Source organism: Bacillus rossius, chromosome 8 (assembly GCF_032445375.1).
Source record: "Bacillus rossius redtenbacheri isolate Brsri chromosome 8, Brsri_v3, whole genome shotgun sequence".
NCBI classification, from domain to species: domain Eukaryota; kingdom Metazoa; phylum Arthropoda; class Insecta; order Phasmatodea; family Bacillidae; genus Bacillus; species Bacillus rossius.
Window position 1 is genome coordinate 3,384,014 of NC_086336.1, and position 19,832 is coordinate 3,403,845.

At 41.5% G+C, this 19,832-nt stretch overlaps 1 protein-coding gene across 2 annotated transcripts in view; it reads right to left on the minus strand.

The window, feature by feature from the left end:
• Nucleotides 1-19,832, minus strand: part of LOC134535493 (protein phosphatase inhibitor 2-like) — a 58,931-nt gene that overhangs the window by 32,795 nt on the left and 6,304 nt on the right. Inside the window, exon 5 of one of the 2 annotated variants that reach the window (XM_063374627.1) lies at nt 11,017-15,463. The exons of the other annotated variant lie outside the window; for it this stretch is intronic. The gene's annotated coding sequence lies outside the window, so the exon portion shown is untranslated. Of the gene's footprint in view, nt 1-11,016; nt 15,464-19,832 lie in introns of those variants that run through there. 2 annotated transcript variants of the gene reach the window in all.

Sequence of the window (19,832 nt, forward strand, 5' to 3'; positions counted from 1 at the left end):
ACAAGTTTATGAATGTTACGTGGAGGTGCGTTGCACAAGTTTACAAACGAAAACGATCAGTTTCAAGGCGCCGTACAAAGTCACTAACTATTACTTATGAGCGTGGCACTAGGCGTTTCTGAGCCTGGTTACTCACACGAGGGGTGGGGGTGATTGGAGGCGGCCAATCCCGTAAGTCTACGTATCGAGGCGGTGTTCGCGTCCACGGTAGTGGAGCGCGGACCGCAGCTAAATTCGTTCAAAGTTCCCTTACGGGTGGTGTCAGTGCCGGAGCGACTGAGTTTAACTGAAGTTCTGTTCCTCGGGAGACGGCCCGTGCCGGATGCTGAACCTACCCCGCGGACCAGGTGTGTTGCAGGGGGGTTTTAGATTTATGCGGCCGGATTAGGTCCTGGACCGAAAATTGGACCGGGTACGCACGGAGAGATTAGTAAAAACGGAGGTTTTAAGAAGTGACTATATTTACCAGAAGTGAACTCGGTGTGGACAAAGGATGATGTCTCTCCGTGGGACGTGCGTCCGCCCCGGTCCACGAGTCGCGCTGTACTGGCGTGATGTCATGGCGCCCGGCCGAGGCTCGGTGGCCCTCGCGCCAGGGTTGACCTCATTACGTTAGTTTCTAATGTGACATGTTAATAAGAGAATTTAAGGGCGTTAAATTCTTACATTAATTATTAAAGCTGAATCCAGATCATTCGTCCCTTCTACAAATTGAAGTTACATATTAAGTTTAGAAATTATTTCGTTTAAATTTTACGTCACACCAGCGACCGTTCGTCTCTTGCCGGATTGCTCTGGTGGGGGTAATAACGTAACACGAGGAATGAATAATTATGTCATATGGTTTCATTGACTAATTCAGGCAGACGGCCGCCAGGGGAACACACACACACGTATCGACGTATTACACACGTGAGTGCCCGGGCACTCCTACGTCGCACTTTCGTCAACCAACTTTAAATTAATACGTAATACTGTTTAATAATCTGTGTTTGTTTTTATAACGTGGTTGGTTGAAATGACGGTCTGTTTATTTGGAGGGGGGGTTCTACCTTGGTTGCTGGTGGCTCGCCTGACTCGGGTGGGCCATGGCTAGGGGCGCGTTCCGTTAGCGGGGTTGAATACTGGCGGTTGCAGGTCGGGCTTTAGGGTGGCCTTCGGTCGGACGACGTCAAGGTGATGTCTACCACAAAAATATGTTATGTGGCCTTATGCTGAATGTTCGTCATCTTTATAATCTTATATATTTTTTTTAATGAAGGTTAGTGTACACTGAAAAAGGAAGATAGTCTTTTTGAAATTTAGATGGAACTTCTTCATGAATTAAAAGTATATATATACATATAAAGAAATTAAATGCGAAATGATTTTCTCTTAACTGTTTTCTTTCCTTCATTATTTATTGCATAAACTTTACTTATAAAATGTTTTGCAATGTTTTAATAAAGCTAAGCTATATAATGTTTTAATAAAGCTAAGCTATATAATGTCTTAATTTTACATTCTTTCTCACCATTCAGTTTGTTCGGACTTTGTGACTTATGTCCTTGTTGTGTGAAGTGTTACTTGCCCCTTTTGCGTGTCGTATAAACAGTTCGGCAAGATGGCGGGCCGCATACAGTCGTGTCGTTTGTTTTGTATTTGGCTATCGTTTCGTTGTCATATTTGTATTCACTAAATCAGACTTTTAATATATTTATGGTCCTCCGGAAGAAATTCGTTGAAATAAAGAACATTTGGTCCACACGGGCCGGATATTTACCAGTAATCGTGCGTGTATTTGTGTCGTGTCTCGTGACGCTCATCTATTGTGATAGCGTTTTTTTTTTGATCTCATGTTGTCGCAGTGTTGGTGAATACTTTATTTGTCAAACTTTCATTCCCTTTATTTCTGTTTTGTGCATCAAACGGCAAAATGAATGACAAGACAGAAGTGTTAAAGATTCGTCTCGAGCGTGGGGAAAACAGGTTATGTCGTGCCGATGCACTTGCCGATAAAGTGATGAGTGACGATACGCAACGTGAGTTGTTTATCGCAACGTGTCGTGATCTGTCACAATTGCGTACTTGTTTTGAAGACGATCACTTGTCTTTGGAGATGTTGCTCAAAGATGACCCGGATTTCAATAAAAAACAGCACAGTGATCGCCTAAATGCTTTCGACGACACGTATTATCGTGTTCAGGCAATATACATTGCCACATGCAACAAGAATAAATTGCATGACGGCACGAAAGCACCAACTTCGCACAACCCATCTCAAGTAACTCTTCCAGCTATAAAACTACCACATTTCTCAGGAAATCCAACAGAGTGGCTTAATTTTTCTAACCTCTTTACCACATTGGTGGTAAACAATGCTCACTTGAACGATATTGAAAGGTTATCATACCTTAAAACATCACTGTCACTAGAACCACTCTCTCTTATCCAATCCCTGCCATTGATCAATGAGAACTTCAAAGTAGCTTGGAATTTGATTGAACAGAGATACAAAAATCTCAGGCTTATTGTGTCACACCACATTGATGCAATTATGCAGGCATCTACAGTGTCTCTTGCTCATCCTGCTTCATTAAGTGTCTTGGTGTCAGTGTTAAATGAACATATGGCTGCATTGCGTACTATGAAACTAGCAGTAAATTCTTGGGACCCACTCTTGCTACATTTTTTGGAGAGGAAGCTAGATAACCATTTACGTCAACAATGGGAACTACATATTTCTGTGAGTGACACAGAAATGCCTACATTTGCTCAGTTTTTAGCCTTCCTTGAAAGTCATCGCCGGGCTTCGGAGGCAATGTCTGGAGCCTCCAGTAAGTCAGGGTATCGAGTAAGGCAGGCAAACTATAGCACTGTATCTCAGTCTCGCTCACAACACACTTCACTGTTTGTTGGAAACACATTTGATTCTGCTGTAAAGTGCAGTGTATGTGACAGTGACCACCCACTTTACAAATGTCCACAGTTTGTACAATGCAAGCCAGAAGACCGCTACCAGATTGTCAAGAGACTTAACCTTTGTTTAAACTGCCTGGGAGCATCTTATCAAATGAAACAGTGTTGGTCAAAAACCAGTTGTCACTCATGCAAGAGTAGACATCACTGGTTTTTTCACTTCACTGAAGCCAACACGCATACACTTTTGAAAGAAGAAGCAACTTCATTTCAGCATTCTCCACCTGAATCTGCAGCAACAAAACCTACACCAGCTGTTGCATTGGCTACAGCTCAGAGACCTGGTCAATCAGAACCCAGAAACGTGTTATTATCCACTGCCTTGGTGGATGTACAGGACAGTGTCGGTGGTTACCAGAATTTTCGAGCAGTCTTAGACTCAGCCAGTCAGTCCAGCTTCATAACTGAACATTGTGCCCAGCTTTTGGGGTTGACTCGTCAGAAGGCGTTCTTACCAATTTATGGACTATCACAAGCTCCCTTACACACAGCAAAGGGATTAGTTAAATGCTGCATTAAACCAGTTGGCAAAACAAACCCACAACTGCCACTTGCTGCATATGTTGTACCGAAAATAACTGCAGATTTGCCCACATTTCCTGTACATTCTGACATGTGGGATCATGTACTTCATTTGAATTTGGCTGACCCGACATTTGCTACTTCAAGTTCTATTGATATTTTGATTGGAGCAGATTTGTTTCCATATATACTCACGGGGCACAAGCTAGTAAAAAATGTGGATTCACCGGTCGCATTGGATACAGTTTTTGGTTGGATTCTTATGGGTAAAGTGCCCAGTCCCATTGAACCAACCAACCATAGTGTCACTCTCTTCGTATCGACTATGTGCCCTCCGCCATCTCTAGAAACTGTGGTTGAAAGGTTTTGGGAAATAGAGGACTTCCCCACTTGTGCACATCTATCGCCAGAAGATGAAGCCTGTGAGGCTTTCTTTAAAACCACTCACCATCGAGAACCTTCTGGACGTTACGTGGTTTCCCTTCCATTCCATTCACCTAAACCAATACTTGGAGACTCAAGAGCACACGCTGTTCGCTGTCTAGAGGCCTTGGAGCGCCGTCTGGTCAAGCAACCTGGACTGCGTACCGAGTACCAGGCCTTCATGGAGGACTACTTGCAGAGTGGTCACATGGATGTCATTGCCAACCCATTGCATGATGTTGAGTCAGCCTATTATCTTCCTCATCATGGAGTTATCAAGGCAGAAAGCACCACCACCAAGCTGCGCGTTGTCTTCAATGCTTCTGCTAAGACCCAGCGAGACGTGAGTCTAAATGACATGCTGATGACCGGACCCAAATTACAGACAGATGTTCGAGAAATTCTGCTTCGGGTTCGTGTACACAAAGTTGTATTCACTGCAGACATCAAACAAATGTATCGGCAAATAATGGTGGACAAGGAGCATCAAGACTACCAGCGAATTGTGTGGCGTTGTTCTCCAACCGATCCTATAGTGGACTATCGTTTGCAGACTGTTACTTACGGAGTTTCATCTGCCCCTTATCTAGCAATTCGCACCTTGCATCAGCTGGCCCAAGATGAGCAATGTAACTTCCCTCAAGCAGCTCATGTTTTGAAGTCTGATTTCTATGTGGATGATGTTGTCACAGGGGCCAATAGTGTTGAAGAAGCCATTGCTCTTCAAAAGGAACTTATTGCTTTGTTGGCAGCTGGTGGCTTCCATCTCAGGAAGTTTGCCAGCACTCATAGTGAAGTGCTTGAATGGCTGTCCTCAGACCAGCTACAATCCCCAGCATCTATGTCTTTTGACAAAGAACAGCCAGCTGTGGTGAAAGTTCTTGGTGTACAGTGGAACCCTAGCTCAGACTGTTTTTCTTATCAGATGACTCCATTAAACAGCTCAAGCACCAAGAGGGCAATTCTTTCAAATATCGCCAGGATCTTTGATCCCCTTGGATGGCTGACGCCCATCCTCTTGTATGCCAAGTCTCTTGTACAGCTGTTGTGGCTCACTGGAGCAGGATGGGATGAACAGCTTCCTCCAGAGGTCTTATGTAGGTGGTGTGATTTTAAGTCTGAACTGTCTTTGTTGTCACAACTTCGACTGCCTCGGTGTGTATCAGGCTCAGTAAACGCTGTTCATGAACTGCATGGGTTTTGCGACAGTTCAGAGGTTGGCTATGCGTGTGTCATCTATCTCAGATCAATGTTTTCAGATGGTGGAATCAAGGTCTCACTATTGATGGCAAAATCAAGAGTAGCACCAGTGAAAAGGATCTCTTTGCCTCGCCTTGAGTTGTGTGCAGCTGTGATGTTAGCCAAGCTAATCAGTTTTGTGACCAATGTATACAAGGGGGTGCTGGACATCATGCAAGTGTATGCATGGTCAGACTCAACAGTTGTTCTTCATTGGATTGCATCATCACCCCACCGATGGAAAACATTTGTGGCAAATCGTGTCAGCATCATACAGGACTTAACTGATAAGGAATTCTGGAGACATGTTCGCACTGAAAACAACCCAGCAGATTGTGCATCCCGTGGCTTGTTGCCCTCACAACTTATTGATCATCCTCTGTGGTGGTCTGGAGCCCCATGGCTTAGACAGCCTCACAGCCAGTGGCCAAACGATACCCTGGGTAGTGTGGTAATTGATGATGCCATTGCATGTGAAGAAAAACTTACAGCAATAAGTTGTGTGACAGAGGTATCCCTAGAATTTGTTGCCAGATTCTCTTCCTTCAGCAAGCTGCAGCGTGTTGTTGCTTATTGCCTTCGGTTTGCAGACAACTGTCGTCAACCTAAGGAAAGGCGTTCTCTGGGACCGTTGACAACTACGGAACTGCAAAGGGGCTTGGAAGTTTGCATCAGACATGCCCAACAATGCTTTGCAGCTGATAAGGTTAACTTGGACAAGGGGCAGTGCAGTTCTCATCAAATTCGGCGCTTGTGCCCCTTCGTGGATAATGTGGGTATCATCCGTGTAGGAGGGAGGTTAAGTCAGGCATCCCTTCCCTATTCTGTTCAACACCCTATATTGTTGCCCAAAGATCACCCATTCACGTTAATGGTAATCAATCATTTTCATTGTTTACATTTGCACCCTGGTCCTCGAACTTTGCAAGCCATCCTGAGCCAACGATACTGGATTCTTTGTGCACGCTCTGTCATCAAAAGGGTTTTACGTGGGTGTATTAAGTGCTTCCGCACTAAACCCTCTCCATTCACTCCAACCATGGGAGAACTTCCATCTCCTAGAGTCCAACAAGTGACTGCTTTTCACCATACTGGTGTGGACTATGGTGGGCCCTTTCAGGTTACCACGACTCGCACTCGTGGTTGCAAGTCCACAAAAGCATACTTATGCTTGTTTGTTTGTCTTGCCACCAAAGCCCTACATTTGGAATTGGTTTCTGATCTCTCAACCAGTTTGTTCTTGGCAGCATTTTCTCGCTTCATCTCTCGAAGGGGAAGGCCAGCCCACGTTTACAGTGATTGTGGAACTAATTTTGTTGGAGCTCATAGAGAACTCAAAGAACTCTACCAGTTGGTAAGACAGACAACCCATAACACTGAAGTGAGCAATAAGCTGAGTGAGGAAGGAATTGCATGGCATTTCAACCCCCCAGCAGCACCGCACTTTGGCGGGTTATGGGAGGCTGGCATGAAGTCTGTTAAAAGCCACTTAACTAAAGTCATTGGCTTACAGATCCTTTCTTATGAAGAGCTCTCGACCATCCTGATTCGCATCGAAGGGGTCTTAAACTCTCGTCCTCTTTGTGAGATCAGCTCAGACCCGTCAGAACTTGATGTCCTAACACCTGCTCATTTTTTGATTCTACAGCCCATAACATCATTACCCGAACCTGACATCACCCACCTCAACATTAACCGATTAAATCGCTGGCAGCTGGTCCAACGTATAATTCAAGATTTCTGGAAACGCTGGAGAAAGGAATATTTGTACTCACTCCAGCAGAGAAGCAAATGGACACAGCCAGGTGGTCAGCCCAAGATTGGAGATTTGGTCGTGATCAAAGATGAGCACACCCCTCCACTCAAATGGGGTCTCGCTCGAATTGAAGCTCTTCACCCAGGACCAGACCGAATTCCCCGGGTGGCTACTATCCGGACTGCTACAAGTGTCTTGCAACGTCCGGTGATTAAGCTGTGCCCTTTGCCAGTGGACAATGGTTATGATCTAGGACAGAATTCAACAAGATCATGTAATCTGTAACAAATTGCTTTCTTTTCCTTGCTGTATATACCTTTGTGTTTGTTACCTGGAGCTAACAACGGGGGCGGAATGTTCGGACTTTGTGACTTATGTCCTTGTTGTGTGAAGTGTTACTTGCCCCTTTTGCGTGTCGTATAAACAGTTCGGCAAGATGGCGGGCCGCATACAGTCGTGTCGTTTGTTTTGTATTTGGCTATCGTTTCGTTGTCATATTTGTATTCACTAAATCAGACTTTTAATATATTTATGGTCCTCCGGAAGAAATTCGTTGAAATAAAGAACACAGTTAAAGACCGAAATGTTGGTCGGTTCATTTTAATTCAAAACAATTATTTCTGTATGAGGTTCGGTTCAAAAATTTTTTGCTATGGTTCGATTCAGTTCGGTTCGAAACCAGAGAACTTAGGTTCGCCCAGTTCTAGAAAATTGTATACCTAAACTGTATTATAAAGGTAACGGAAATAGCACAAACATAAGATAAACTACGCTGCATTTTGTCAATTAGCATAACTACTCGATCATTTCCAACCTTCAATAATATAACATTGCAGAAAAAACGTAACTTTTTTTAAATGGTGTCTGTTATACATACGTATTTTATTGAAAACATAGGAAGGATTAATTTAACAGAGAATTAGACAGATGCAAACTTACGTGTGTGGTTTTTGAGGTTATTTGTCTCTATTTTATATCAGGTCTATACACTATGCACTTATTTTACAATTTCATAAATACACATGATTTTTTTTTAATACATAGGCCTATGTAATGTTTTAAAATAAATGTGTGATTTTTTTAATAACATGTGGTGAAGTTTAGTGTGGGACTGGGATTCGAGATTCGATGACAAACACTGAGGATTCGAACAAGGATTCGGATTCGACCAAAATGTGGATTCGTCCCATCCCTAGTTTTGACAAATATTTAAACTATGAAAGCATGAGGTAGATGCATAGACTGTGTTCAAACATGAAAGGAAACTAGTGGATCTGTAAGAATATCTGCTTTTTAGTTCAAATTAAATATGAATAGCAAATCATTCTTGAATTTGAAAAATAAGACATCATTGGAATCCTACAATTTTTTTTCCCCGCATATATCAAATAAATAAGTAGCTTGGCTTCTGGGTTGTAGACATGTCCAAGGTGAATATATCACCAACGTTTCGGTCGACGTTGCAGTCGCCAACAGGGTAGAGTTGAGAGTTACCTACTGAGGTTATTACAAGTTCTCCTGCCTTCTAATACCGTCACCTGAGAGGGGAGTGTTTTCCAATTGGCTGCAGCTGTGGGCCAATCACAGCCTTCCTTTCGTCTGGTTGGCCTGTTGGTTTGGCCATTCAGAGCTGGGCTTCTGTGGGTGCTGGAAAATCAGTGGCCTCTTCTCTTCTGATTGGCTGGGCTGTTTGGCCAACCCGAGGTGACCTGTCTTTTGTCAGATGCAGAGTTGGGTTTTGAGGTTTTCTGAAGAGTGGATCCAATATTCTGCTTAATTTGTAGCCATCTTCTGTATTTATGTCTGCTCAGCTCCGTGACATGGTGACAAAGGGATCGCAAATCACATCTCGGAACTTCAATAGTTGGTTTTCATTTAAGGCAATCAGGAGAAAATCTCTCTGTTGAAATGCTAGTTATAAATATTTTTATGTCTTTGTTGCAAAAATTTGGACATTTTCAAACATCGTGTGAGTTAGCTCCAGCAGATAAACAAACCCGTAATGAATTACTGTCGATGCTGATGGAAAAACAAAGGTATGACATAAATGAAGAAGCCGTGTGTCTACATCAAGAAACAGGTTTGGCATCTAATCAAGTTGTCAGCAGTATTTAAATTACCAGAGAGACAGAGAAATTATTACAGTTAGAAAATTGGTTGTCTGTAAAGTCGGTTTACGGACGAGCTTTTGTTTTCCACGGCTTTGTTACAGATGCAGATCACGTGCAAATTCGATCTATTTAACAGTTTGAATTTTTAAACAAACAGTGACACCAACCCAAAGTCATTAATACAACTCCTACATTCAAAACGTCAAAGAAATGAGTTATTTAGAATTAATGATTTTCAACAAGTAAACTATAGTGGATTTCGAAAATAATATCAGATTTCTTCATCAAAGTCAAATTATTGAGCATTAAATTATTTAGTTGAATACAGCTTCCTCACGCTGGCACAGTGTTCACACTAAGGCCAGCGTAGGCCCTGTCAGTGACAACCCCTGGACCACGCCACAGAGACGTAAGAGACAAGAAAGAAATGACGTCAAAGGGAGTGGGGAAGGAGAGATGAAGGCAAAATTAGAATGTTTTAGTTTGTTTCTTAGTTTCTAATAGCGCATTGTTGCATCTATAAGCAGACATTGTACATAATTTTATCCAATTTCTGTAACATTAAAACTAGCTATGGGCCAACCAAATCCTCAAATACGTACCAACAAATCCTTACTATTTAACAGATTCAATATTCAAGGAAAAAAGATTCAAAGAAAAATATTACAAGAAAATAAAGTAAATGTATAAATTCAACATTAATAACCACTGAAGTTTACTATGTTTTTTTCCTTCATACCTATTGTTACCTTTCCCCACGATATTGTACTTTTAACATGTACTTATATAAAACTACAATATGAATTGATTCTAGAAATTTATTTTGTGGAACAAACATTTAAAAAGGTTGTGTGTTTCAACACCATAAATAATATAAATACGCTCATCAGTGACTGTAATGCTGTATGAATTATATTTTCATGTGCTTACAGTGTAACATTTTCATTGGTATTTGCTAACTTGTTCCTCTTAGCATTGCTGTAGAGTCCGTGACGCAAAGATAATATGCATGGGAGCATAGCTTCATATTTTGATGAGGCCAATAGTTTCAACATTTTTCAGTGATCATGTTATATCTTCCAACAAGTGCCTTAAGGTGCCTTACAACATTACAACTAACTATTAGTTAATATTTTTCACACCTTGTAAATTATTTTATTTTTGACCCTCAAGACCTAGATTCGGATTTGAGGGGTAAATTCAAAATACTCTTTGGGATTTGACCCATCACCGAATGAAGATACTATTAGACCTAACAAAAATATTGACTGCACTACAAAAGTATCTTATTATCATGTAAAAACTTAATTGTTCACAAACCTTATAGCTTAAAACAAACTTACTGTGAAAATTCCCTGGTAAATGCTTTTAAAATGTAATAATGTTTTCTGGTAAATAACTTTATGTACCTAACACATGTTAAGTACCCAGTAGAAAATTATATTTATACACCACTGACAATGGATTTCATTTGCAATTAAATTACTCACAGTGTCTTGTCTACTTCATTCTTGTTTGAGTGATCAGCCAAGTAATAGTTATAACTAGACACTTTGCCACCACTTACACTAACTTAATATATTTACTTCCTTGTCACTCATGGACACTAATGTCTACTTCTGTCCAAAGCAGGACGTAAGGAAAGAAACAAGCCTGTCTCTTCGGTTGTGTCTGATCATGGCGCTAACAGCGTCTTGAATCAGAGCAGCCGCTTATAAAATCCTGTGTTTGCATTGTGTTCCTTCCACTGCGACATTTTTCAGACAATCTTGTATTTACTGCGCTGCCTCCCAATAACTCTGAATTATTCTAAGATACCGGACACAACGGAAGAACTGAGCATGTGCTACGTGTCTTGTTTAGCGCGGAACACTTAGTCTCACACATGCTATTAGTTTGTACATATGTGGACAGTGAACACTCAAGTACTCCTTTTAACTGTAAAGTCTGTACAACTAATCACAATTGCCAAATTCACATAATTCTTAAACATTATTCTAAATTTTCTTTATTTTATTTTTTTATTAAGTGAATACTGTTCTTTTGGATACAGCATGCTAGACCAAATCATATTTTCATTCATAATTTTGATTGGAAAGCATAATGTGACGAATCAAATTCACCATTGTAATGCTCTAATAAATTTTATTATTTGAAGTTGTAAAATCAGACTTCATTACAATGTCAACAACGTATATAAATAATACAATATTTATACATTATTATTACATTTCATCTATACACCAATCATATGCACAAAAAACTTGTTTCAAAATTTTAAAAGCTGACATTACAGGCAGTGAATTTTCTAAAGTGGTGTTTTACTGCAACTACACACAGCAATATTTTCATCAGAATTTTCCAAAGACTTTTATTTTGCATACATTATTTTTTCAACAAGCAGAAATCTTTATTGCTCCATGTGCAGATTCAAAAATACTTTCATGTCAAAATTTTAACACTTCTCTTGTGGTGACAGATAAAATAAAGCACTGGTACATCAGACAGGCTGGACACATGTGGCCACTATTTACACTTCAAAGGCTGAGGAAAAATTCTAGTTTACAAAAATCTTATAAACAAAATTTTCCAAACATAACTTGTCAGTGCATCATATCAGATACAAAAACAAGTGCAATGAAAACAAAAGAAATACACACATCTTCACACTATGATGAACCGTCGTAGCTTAAAGAAAATTTAACTTAAATTACAGCGAAACTCTTGACAATGTCTACCCTGCATTATGCTGCAACTAGAAATTCTGAAAATATCCATCTGGCTAACTGAATTTTTTTGTTTTTAACTGTAAATTTTTATGAAGATATATTTTGAAAATAAAATTAAAGAAATCACGCTAACAGCTGTGGAAAGTCAGAAAATGAGCTTTCAGTGAGTTGACACAACATACAATTGGTTAATAGTTCCAGTTAAGAATATGCCTGACCTTCGAAAAGGTCACTAAGCAACAGCATGTTTTACAGAACACAATTCTTGCACAGTCAAACTCTGTAGAACTTGTCCTGTAGGTATAAAAAAGAATGGCATGGAAACGTTACTTTATATTTTGCCCTCCTGAACCGGGCGAACGACGTGCAGTCAGCGAGAGGTGGTGGCTCGTGGGCGGGGGCAAGACCATCCTGCACAGCCGAGAGGCGGGAGAGACGACAGTGTCAGAGTTCAGCAGTTGGGATGTCCTGCACGCACCAGAGGGACGTCAAGTCAGAATACGGTGGTGGGTTGCGGACAGGAGTCCACTAGGAGCGAGTGCCTAGTGACATGACGGGTCAGCGAGTTGCTGTTGATATCGGCAATGCCATGGCCCAGCTCGGTCAGACATCAGCAGTTCCGGTGGAGGAGTGAGGGAACACTCACACAGCAGAGTGAGTGGTCGGGGTGAGAGAGCTGATGAGCACCTGTGGTGGAAGGAGCGAGCTGCCAACTACCAGGAGGGACACCTGGCTACTCGAGGGAGTAGTTGTCCCACGCGGCCTCCAGAGTGTAGCGAGGCGAGTGAAGTCTACAATACACTTGCCTACAATTCTCGCCAGGGAGCTCTTTGAGCACATGAACTTAAGACATGCAGTTTTCCGTGAATTGCTCACGAATACCTAGCTGTGAATCATTTTAAATGAACTGAAGTGTCCATGTAATTTTTTTAGCCTGTTGGACAATGAAAATGAACTTCAAGTCAGCTTCTCTCTTTTGATTGTAAATATTACAGAAGGAAGCCTTGGATTTTAAACCTACATATTTAATGCTGTGTGATTGCAATTGTGTATTCACTGATAATATCTGGTTATACGCCTTAATGGTCACTATCTTCATAGACGCCTCATTCCCTTCCAAGATGCAGTAAACACTAGCAGTATTGCTTAAGAAACGTACATACAATCAAAATTGCATTAATAATAATTACTATGTAGTTACATCCCGAAAACGTCCAGCAATGCCTGCAAGGGACAGTTAAGTGATTTTTTTTTGTTCTTTTGCAAATTCTATGGTTGGGACCCCCCCCTCCCGGCCCTGAATTTTTGCCAAATGTTGCTGAGTCCCTGAACCAAAATAAATAAACTGAATTACTAATGCTTAAGATATGGTGTTTTTTTTATAGTAAATTAAAAAATTAATGAATTAATTGAGAATCAATTTTTGGTGTATAGAGATAAGCCATGACCTGCTTCGAGCAAGGACGTGTTGGGACAGTCACTCTCGCCGACGCTGAAAGGAGGGGAACACATGCTCTGGGGCATGTGGTGCGTGTCAGGATGGCTTGCAACGAGCATCAACTGGCCAGAAGACACGGAGGGCCAGACATGTGATGTCAGCAGTGACATGATAACGATCGAGCCATCAAGCTCGGAAAAGTCAGCCAGCCATTTTTGTATCTGTGAATCTGCCACTTGATCATTTCCTAAGTCATGTTTGTTCAAAAATTTTATTTGAAGTTGAGTAAGTAACATATTTCGGTTAACTACATAATTAGTGACAGAGACTAAAACAGAGTTGCCACAAACTGTCATTGTAATGCTACGTTCTGGTACTCATAACATTTTACCAGTGAATTATTAGTCTCGCAATGATAATGAGCTTGCTAACACTCGTTACACCATTTGAATTTGTAGATAATAAATTTTATAGCAGTTAGCAACAGATTCGCATCACTCCCAGGAGTCTGCAATACACACAGCTTCCATCTGGACGTCTCCAAGGGTTCAAGCGAACATGTGACAGTCTGCACACCCAGGGACACACAGCCGGCCACTGTGTCGACACGTTGCGAGCGAACAACCACAGTTGCAGCTTGCGTCAACACCGTACTGACATTTACTTTCAATCAGGAAAACTCCTCTTGAGAGTGCAGTTACTAGAGTCTCAATCAGATGTAGTGAGGGCAGATATGCACTAACAGGGCAGCAATACAAACTCGAACCATACCTCTGGACTTGGTACTAGAAAGAAAAGTGTTATAACAATTTGTGAACTCAACATCTTACTATTTAATCCACTGGACCAATTAATTATAAAGCTGCATTAATATAATCTATATCTACTTTTACCTGCAGACAGCTAAAAATGTGTAAAAAATATAATATATTCCTAAACAAATTAATAAAAAATAAAGCACAAAGTAACACAGTCAGTACATAGCATTAAAAAAAGTTTCTCATTAGAAATTTGCATAACATGAACACACACAAAAAAAACCCTCTAAATAAGCAATGGGATGAAAGTGCAGCAACACAGACGACTGATGTGTCAGGTCAGTTCAAGCATCACGCGCATGCACACACGCATCCTACGCATGCGGGCGGTTATCTAGACTCCGTTGACTCCGTTACACTGCTCAGAGCAGCGAGACCACGAATATTTTTGTTAATATTTGTCTGGCCAAGTGTTTTGAATGGTCGCTGACCGAACAATGGTCCAAGGACAGGAAATAGCGTGTCCCAGCGGTGAGACAGGAGCAAGAGGCATCTCTGTCTGCAGGGATCAGCAACTCTCCGAGCACACCACACACTGTCCGCTCAGGCCATCCTGCTGCCGAATCCACTGATATGCATAGTGACCACGTCAATAACAACTTATGAAAAATAATCATCTGTTACTCCTCGAAAAATAAACTGCTAGACACAATAGCATCGAACAGTTTGCCACACTTCCTGAGCCCACAACCAACGAGAACAGCTCCGCCCAGCAGAACTGACGCACTGCTCGGGAGCTCCTCCGAGCTACAAACACCTGCTGTTCCTTGGCACACACATACACCTCCTACTGCTCCTAATATATAAGCTATTATCATTTTAATAAATAACTTATCACAGAGACAATAATTAAATGGATGTTAAAACTAAGCTTCGTGTCTGTATCACAAGGTGATTCTCAAAATGTTAAGATTGAGGAAGAAGTGAATGTTTAAACTCAACTTATCACAATCTCTTGTAGCCAACTATCGTCAAATCTTGTAACGAAACAACCACCAGAACAGCACAGTTCCACATGCCAAAATTACAACCAGTAATTAATTACACAACCACCACTCTCGTACAACATTCGTCACATACAAAGATTAAAACCTCTTCTTGTACACAATAGTAATTCTTTAGTCCACAGGACACATTCATAAATAAGATTTTGACTCTGCGTTTATTATAGCTAACCTAGGTATATAATATCCACATGCATATGATATACACTTTATTCCCCCTCATCGACAACTCGACACACAGTGGAATCACTGCATGTGACATGGCACAATTGCTTCACATTAAGTACACGATGCCGCTGTCGGGAGGCACTGCCGCGTGCCGCAGCACTGGTGCCAACACGACTAACACAGGCCGAACACAACTCAACGAGTCCCGTCTCGTCGCTCCTTGCAAAGTTTATGTTTCGGAAACGTACTCCCGGGAGCTTGCTAAAGAACCTCAGCTGACGCGGAGATGTTGTCATCCTGTCAACACATTAATTATTAGTTTATCATTTAACATTTTGTTTTAAATTTGGGAAGATGATGAAATGCTGCACAGAAAAATTTATTCCATTACAAATTAATTATTAATCATAAACATTTTGAAATCATTTCTGAAATTGCTGCATGAAGCTTCACACAAACTGTGATTAGGATTAGGCTGGATGCTGTTAACAAGGAGGTTTATTGTCTTTTTAACAGAATTCAGATATAACTTAACGGCATTACCTAATGTTGTATTACAGTTATGCAATGTCATATGCAACAAGTAAAAACAAATCGTACTTAATTTAAGCACTGAAAAGAAAACCTCTAGTTTGAATTTGTGTCTGCATAGCATTAATATTATTCTTAATTTTTTATACTGTCCTATCAAAATGAATGGTATAACTTCAATATAGTTTGTTTTAACTACTCCAGATGCATGATCTGATAAAGAAAGTAGGTTGAGCCTGTATATGCCTCATCAGGAATACTGCCAGCATTAGTACATGTTTAAACAATGCCAAGTCAGAGTGATAACACACAAATGTAAGCACTTAAGGCATACCAATATAATTTTAAAATATGCAACATAAAACAGTATTTTGCTAAAAAAATCAATTTAGCTGCACAAACACATACACATGCAATTCATGTTTCATGTGTTAGGAAAAACTAACATTACGTGTGACCGGGGTGTCAAAGTACCTGATGACGTTTTCTGAACCTTACGTTTTACAACACATTCATTACAAATATTAATCCTAATTACAAAATACAAACTAATTGCAGGAACATACCAATTTTATGTTAGAAAAACTAAAAACTTTTCAGAAATAATTTCCAGGTGATTTAAGTGGACAGTCTCCAAATATTTGCATTAAATGTACCATATAAACTGAAGTGAGGCATCGAAAAACAAAATGCAAGCCAGCAATATTTCTGGCACCATGATGGTTTATTCCTGGACATTTTGTTTCTTTGGGTGATGTGGATGAACATGCTGGTGACGTGGATGAACATGTAGGTGACGTGGGTGAACATGCTGGTGACGTGGATGAACATGTAGGTGACACGGATGAACATGTAGGTGACACGGATGAACATTCTGGTGACGCGGATGAACATGCTGGTGACGCGGATGAACATGCTGGTGACGTGGATGAACATGCTGGTGACGTGGATGAACATGCTGATGACACGGATGAACATGTAGGTGACACGGATGAACATTCTGGTGACGCGGATGAACATGCTGGTGACGTGGATGAACATGCTGGTGACGCGGATGAACATGCTGGTGACGCGGATGAACATGCTGGTGACGCGGATGAACATGCTGGTGACGCGGATGAACATGCTGGTGACGCGGATGAACATGCTGGTGACGTGGATGAACATGCTGGTGACGTGGATGAACATGCTGGTGACGCGGATGAACATTCTGGTGACGCGGATGAACATGCTGGTGACGTGGATGAACATGCTGGTGACGTGGATGAACATGCTGGTGACGCGGATGAACATTCTGGTGACGCGGATGAACATGCTGGTGACGTGGATGAACATGCTGGTGACAGGTGAACATGCTGGTGATGCGGATGAACATTCTGGTGACGCGGATGAACATGCTGGTGACGTGGATGAACATGCAGGTGACGCGGATGAACATTCTGGTGACGCGGATGAACATTCTGGTGACGCGGATGAACATGCTGGTGACGTGGGTGAACATGCTGGTGACGTGGGTGAACATGCTGGTGACGTGGATGAACATGCTGATGACGCGGATGAACATGCTGGTGACGTGGGTGAACATGCTGGTGACGCGGATGAACATGCTGGTGACGTGGATGAACATGCTGGTGACAGGTGAACATGCTGGTGACGCAGCTGAACATGCTGGTAGAACACAAAACTAAGCTCTTTCCCTTGCACTGGAGACAGAAAGCCAGCAAGGAAGCACTGTATCTGCACTACTGCACCTGAAGGAAGTGAAGTTGGCAGGGTGAATGTCAACATGCTACTGAAGAAAACAGAGTCAGCAACAAATCCCAAATATTTCATACATGCTACACAGCAAGTCGTGTTAGCAATGATCTGCAGTTAAAACGGATCTGCAAAATGTTGTGAAATCTTCATCTGCTTTTCGTTTTGGATTTGAAATTGAAGTTTGTGGACTATAAGTAGGTGTGGCTTTTGTCCCGCTGACAAGCATTCTGCTTCTCTGTAATGAACAACCCTCATAACCGAGGCCTGCTGCCTTTCACACGTCACAACAGCAAAATAAATAAATCTGAAATTATTTTATTGACTACACAAAAATTAGTTTTCAAATAGAAATTGAAACAGAATATGCTGAAATGCTAAAATTAAGTGGGTGTTTTATGTGATGTAAGTCTCTGCGAGTTACACACCCTCGTGCTAATATTTGAATTGAGACAAGTGAGCAACCAGGCCGAGGCTGCTAGAGCGTTGATACTATGGTGCATATGAGGCAAGGTTTTAATTTTTTTTTTAATTATAGAACTCAGAAGGGATTAGATCTTGTCAATGTACGAAACTTGTGATCCCAGTAGATCTGTAGCTAATTGTAATAATGAATATTTTGTAAGATCAATAGACTAGAGACGGGAGAAATGCCCCAAGCCTCTTCGGAGAGAAGTTGGAACTAAACGAGCACTGGAAACATAATTGTAGCGAGACCCTGAGAAGGCACGAGGTCTCGACAGAACGGTCCAGTATCACCAGCTCATCGCTGGAATTGACCACGGCTGGGTGACGCACAGACGGCAGCATCAGTGCTGAATGCCACAAACAACTGAGTCTTCTTCTCGAAACATCACAACTCTGAGAGCTTGCCGACAGAGTGAACGCTCTCTGGCCAAGTGCAACGCACAGGGTACTCTGACATACAGGAGCATATCAAGGGGGAGAGAAATGTGAACCAGAAGTGGCAGTGTAAGACAGAGCAAACAGGAAACTATTTAAGGGCTCCGCCCACCCGGGCACACACACTGTGTGCAGAGCTTCAGGAAAAACAACGATTTCAAAACTACTAGAGATATCCAAGTGGTGTCTGCATACGAAAAGCATTTAAGAGTTCGCTGAGGGCCGAAAAGTACTTTTGATTTCGGATTTAAGTTTCTAAACTGTATTTTTGGAAGAGTTAAAATGGCTAAAACCCTAAAACGCATGTTTTCAGAGTAATTTTTAGATGTAAAACAACTGGTACAGATTCTTGAAAGCACTTAAGAGACTTGCATTACACCTTTATCTTCATTTCTACGCAATAAAATGTTACGGTCACCGCTCAAATTTCACAGTTATCCTGTGACGACGAGAAGACTGCGCGCCAGTCCAGAGGAGACACCGCGCTAGAAGCACCAGCAAGCGTCGCGCTTATCATCCCACCTCACTAACACACATACACCCCTGATGAGGCGGGCCCCTTAAGAGGCTGCTGCATTCTTGGCAGCCTTGAAATGGTTTGTGTCCTTATACAGGAATCCCAGCAGAGGTTTCCTCTGACAAAGGCACAAGTCTGGTTGGAGCGCACAACTACCTGAAGGAAGTGTACCAAACTCTGTTCCAAGGAGACAACAGCCTTGAAATTGAAAACGAGTCTGTTCTGCATGGTATCAAGTGGCACTTCAGCCCTCCTGCCAGCGGCCATCAAGAGAACACAGCTACATTTGAGGAGAGTAGTAGGTGCCAGCATGCTCATTTCTAAGAGCTGGCAACACTGCTGGCACGTGTCAGCTGTGCTGAATTCTCGACCTTTGTGTGCTGAATCAGCTAACTCACAAGAACTTGAAGTGCTGACTCCAGCTCGTGTGGCATTAAGAGCATGAACTCACTCAGCTGCCTCTAAACCGAGTGTGGAGTACCTCCGCAGACAAGTGTATCGACACACAAGTGGAACAGCAGGTTCCTCTGGAAGACCCCAACTTGCCAGCTATGAAATGGAATACAGCAAGTGTCACAGCTGTTCATACACACCACGATGGATAGTTTAGGTTGTTTCGCTTAGAACTCTTTTTCTGAAGTTCAAATAATCATTGAAGAAGATATGCCCTTTAACAGTAGAAGTGTGTATAGAAATTGTGTGTAACTCAAGACTAAATACTAGGGTTGTGCGAATGTTCGGTATACCGATACCGAAATCGAAATTTTGCTACTTTCATTTTCGATTTCGGTAAGAAATTCATCTGTCGAAGTTCGTTTTTAGCGAAATATTTCGAGCCAAACGAAAGTTCAATAGCTTACCGAAGTTCGTTTGTTCTAGTTGAAAAAGAAATCGTAATTTAATAAAAATTTACAGTATAATACCGGTACAATAACGTTCCTTATTATAAAGTATATTTCA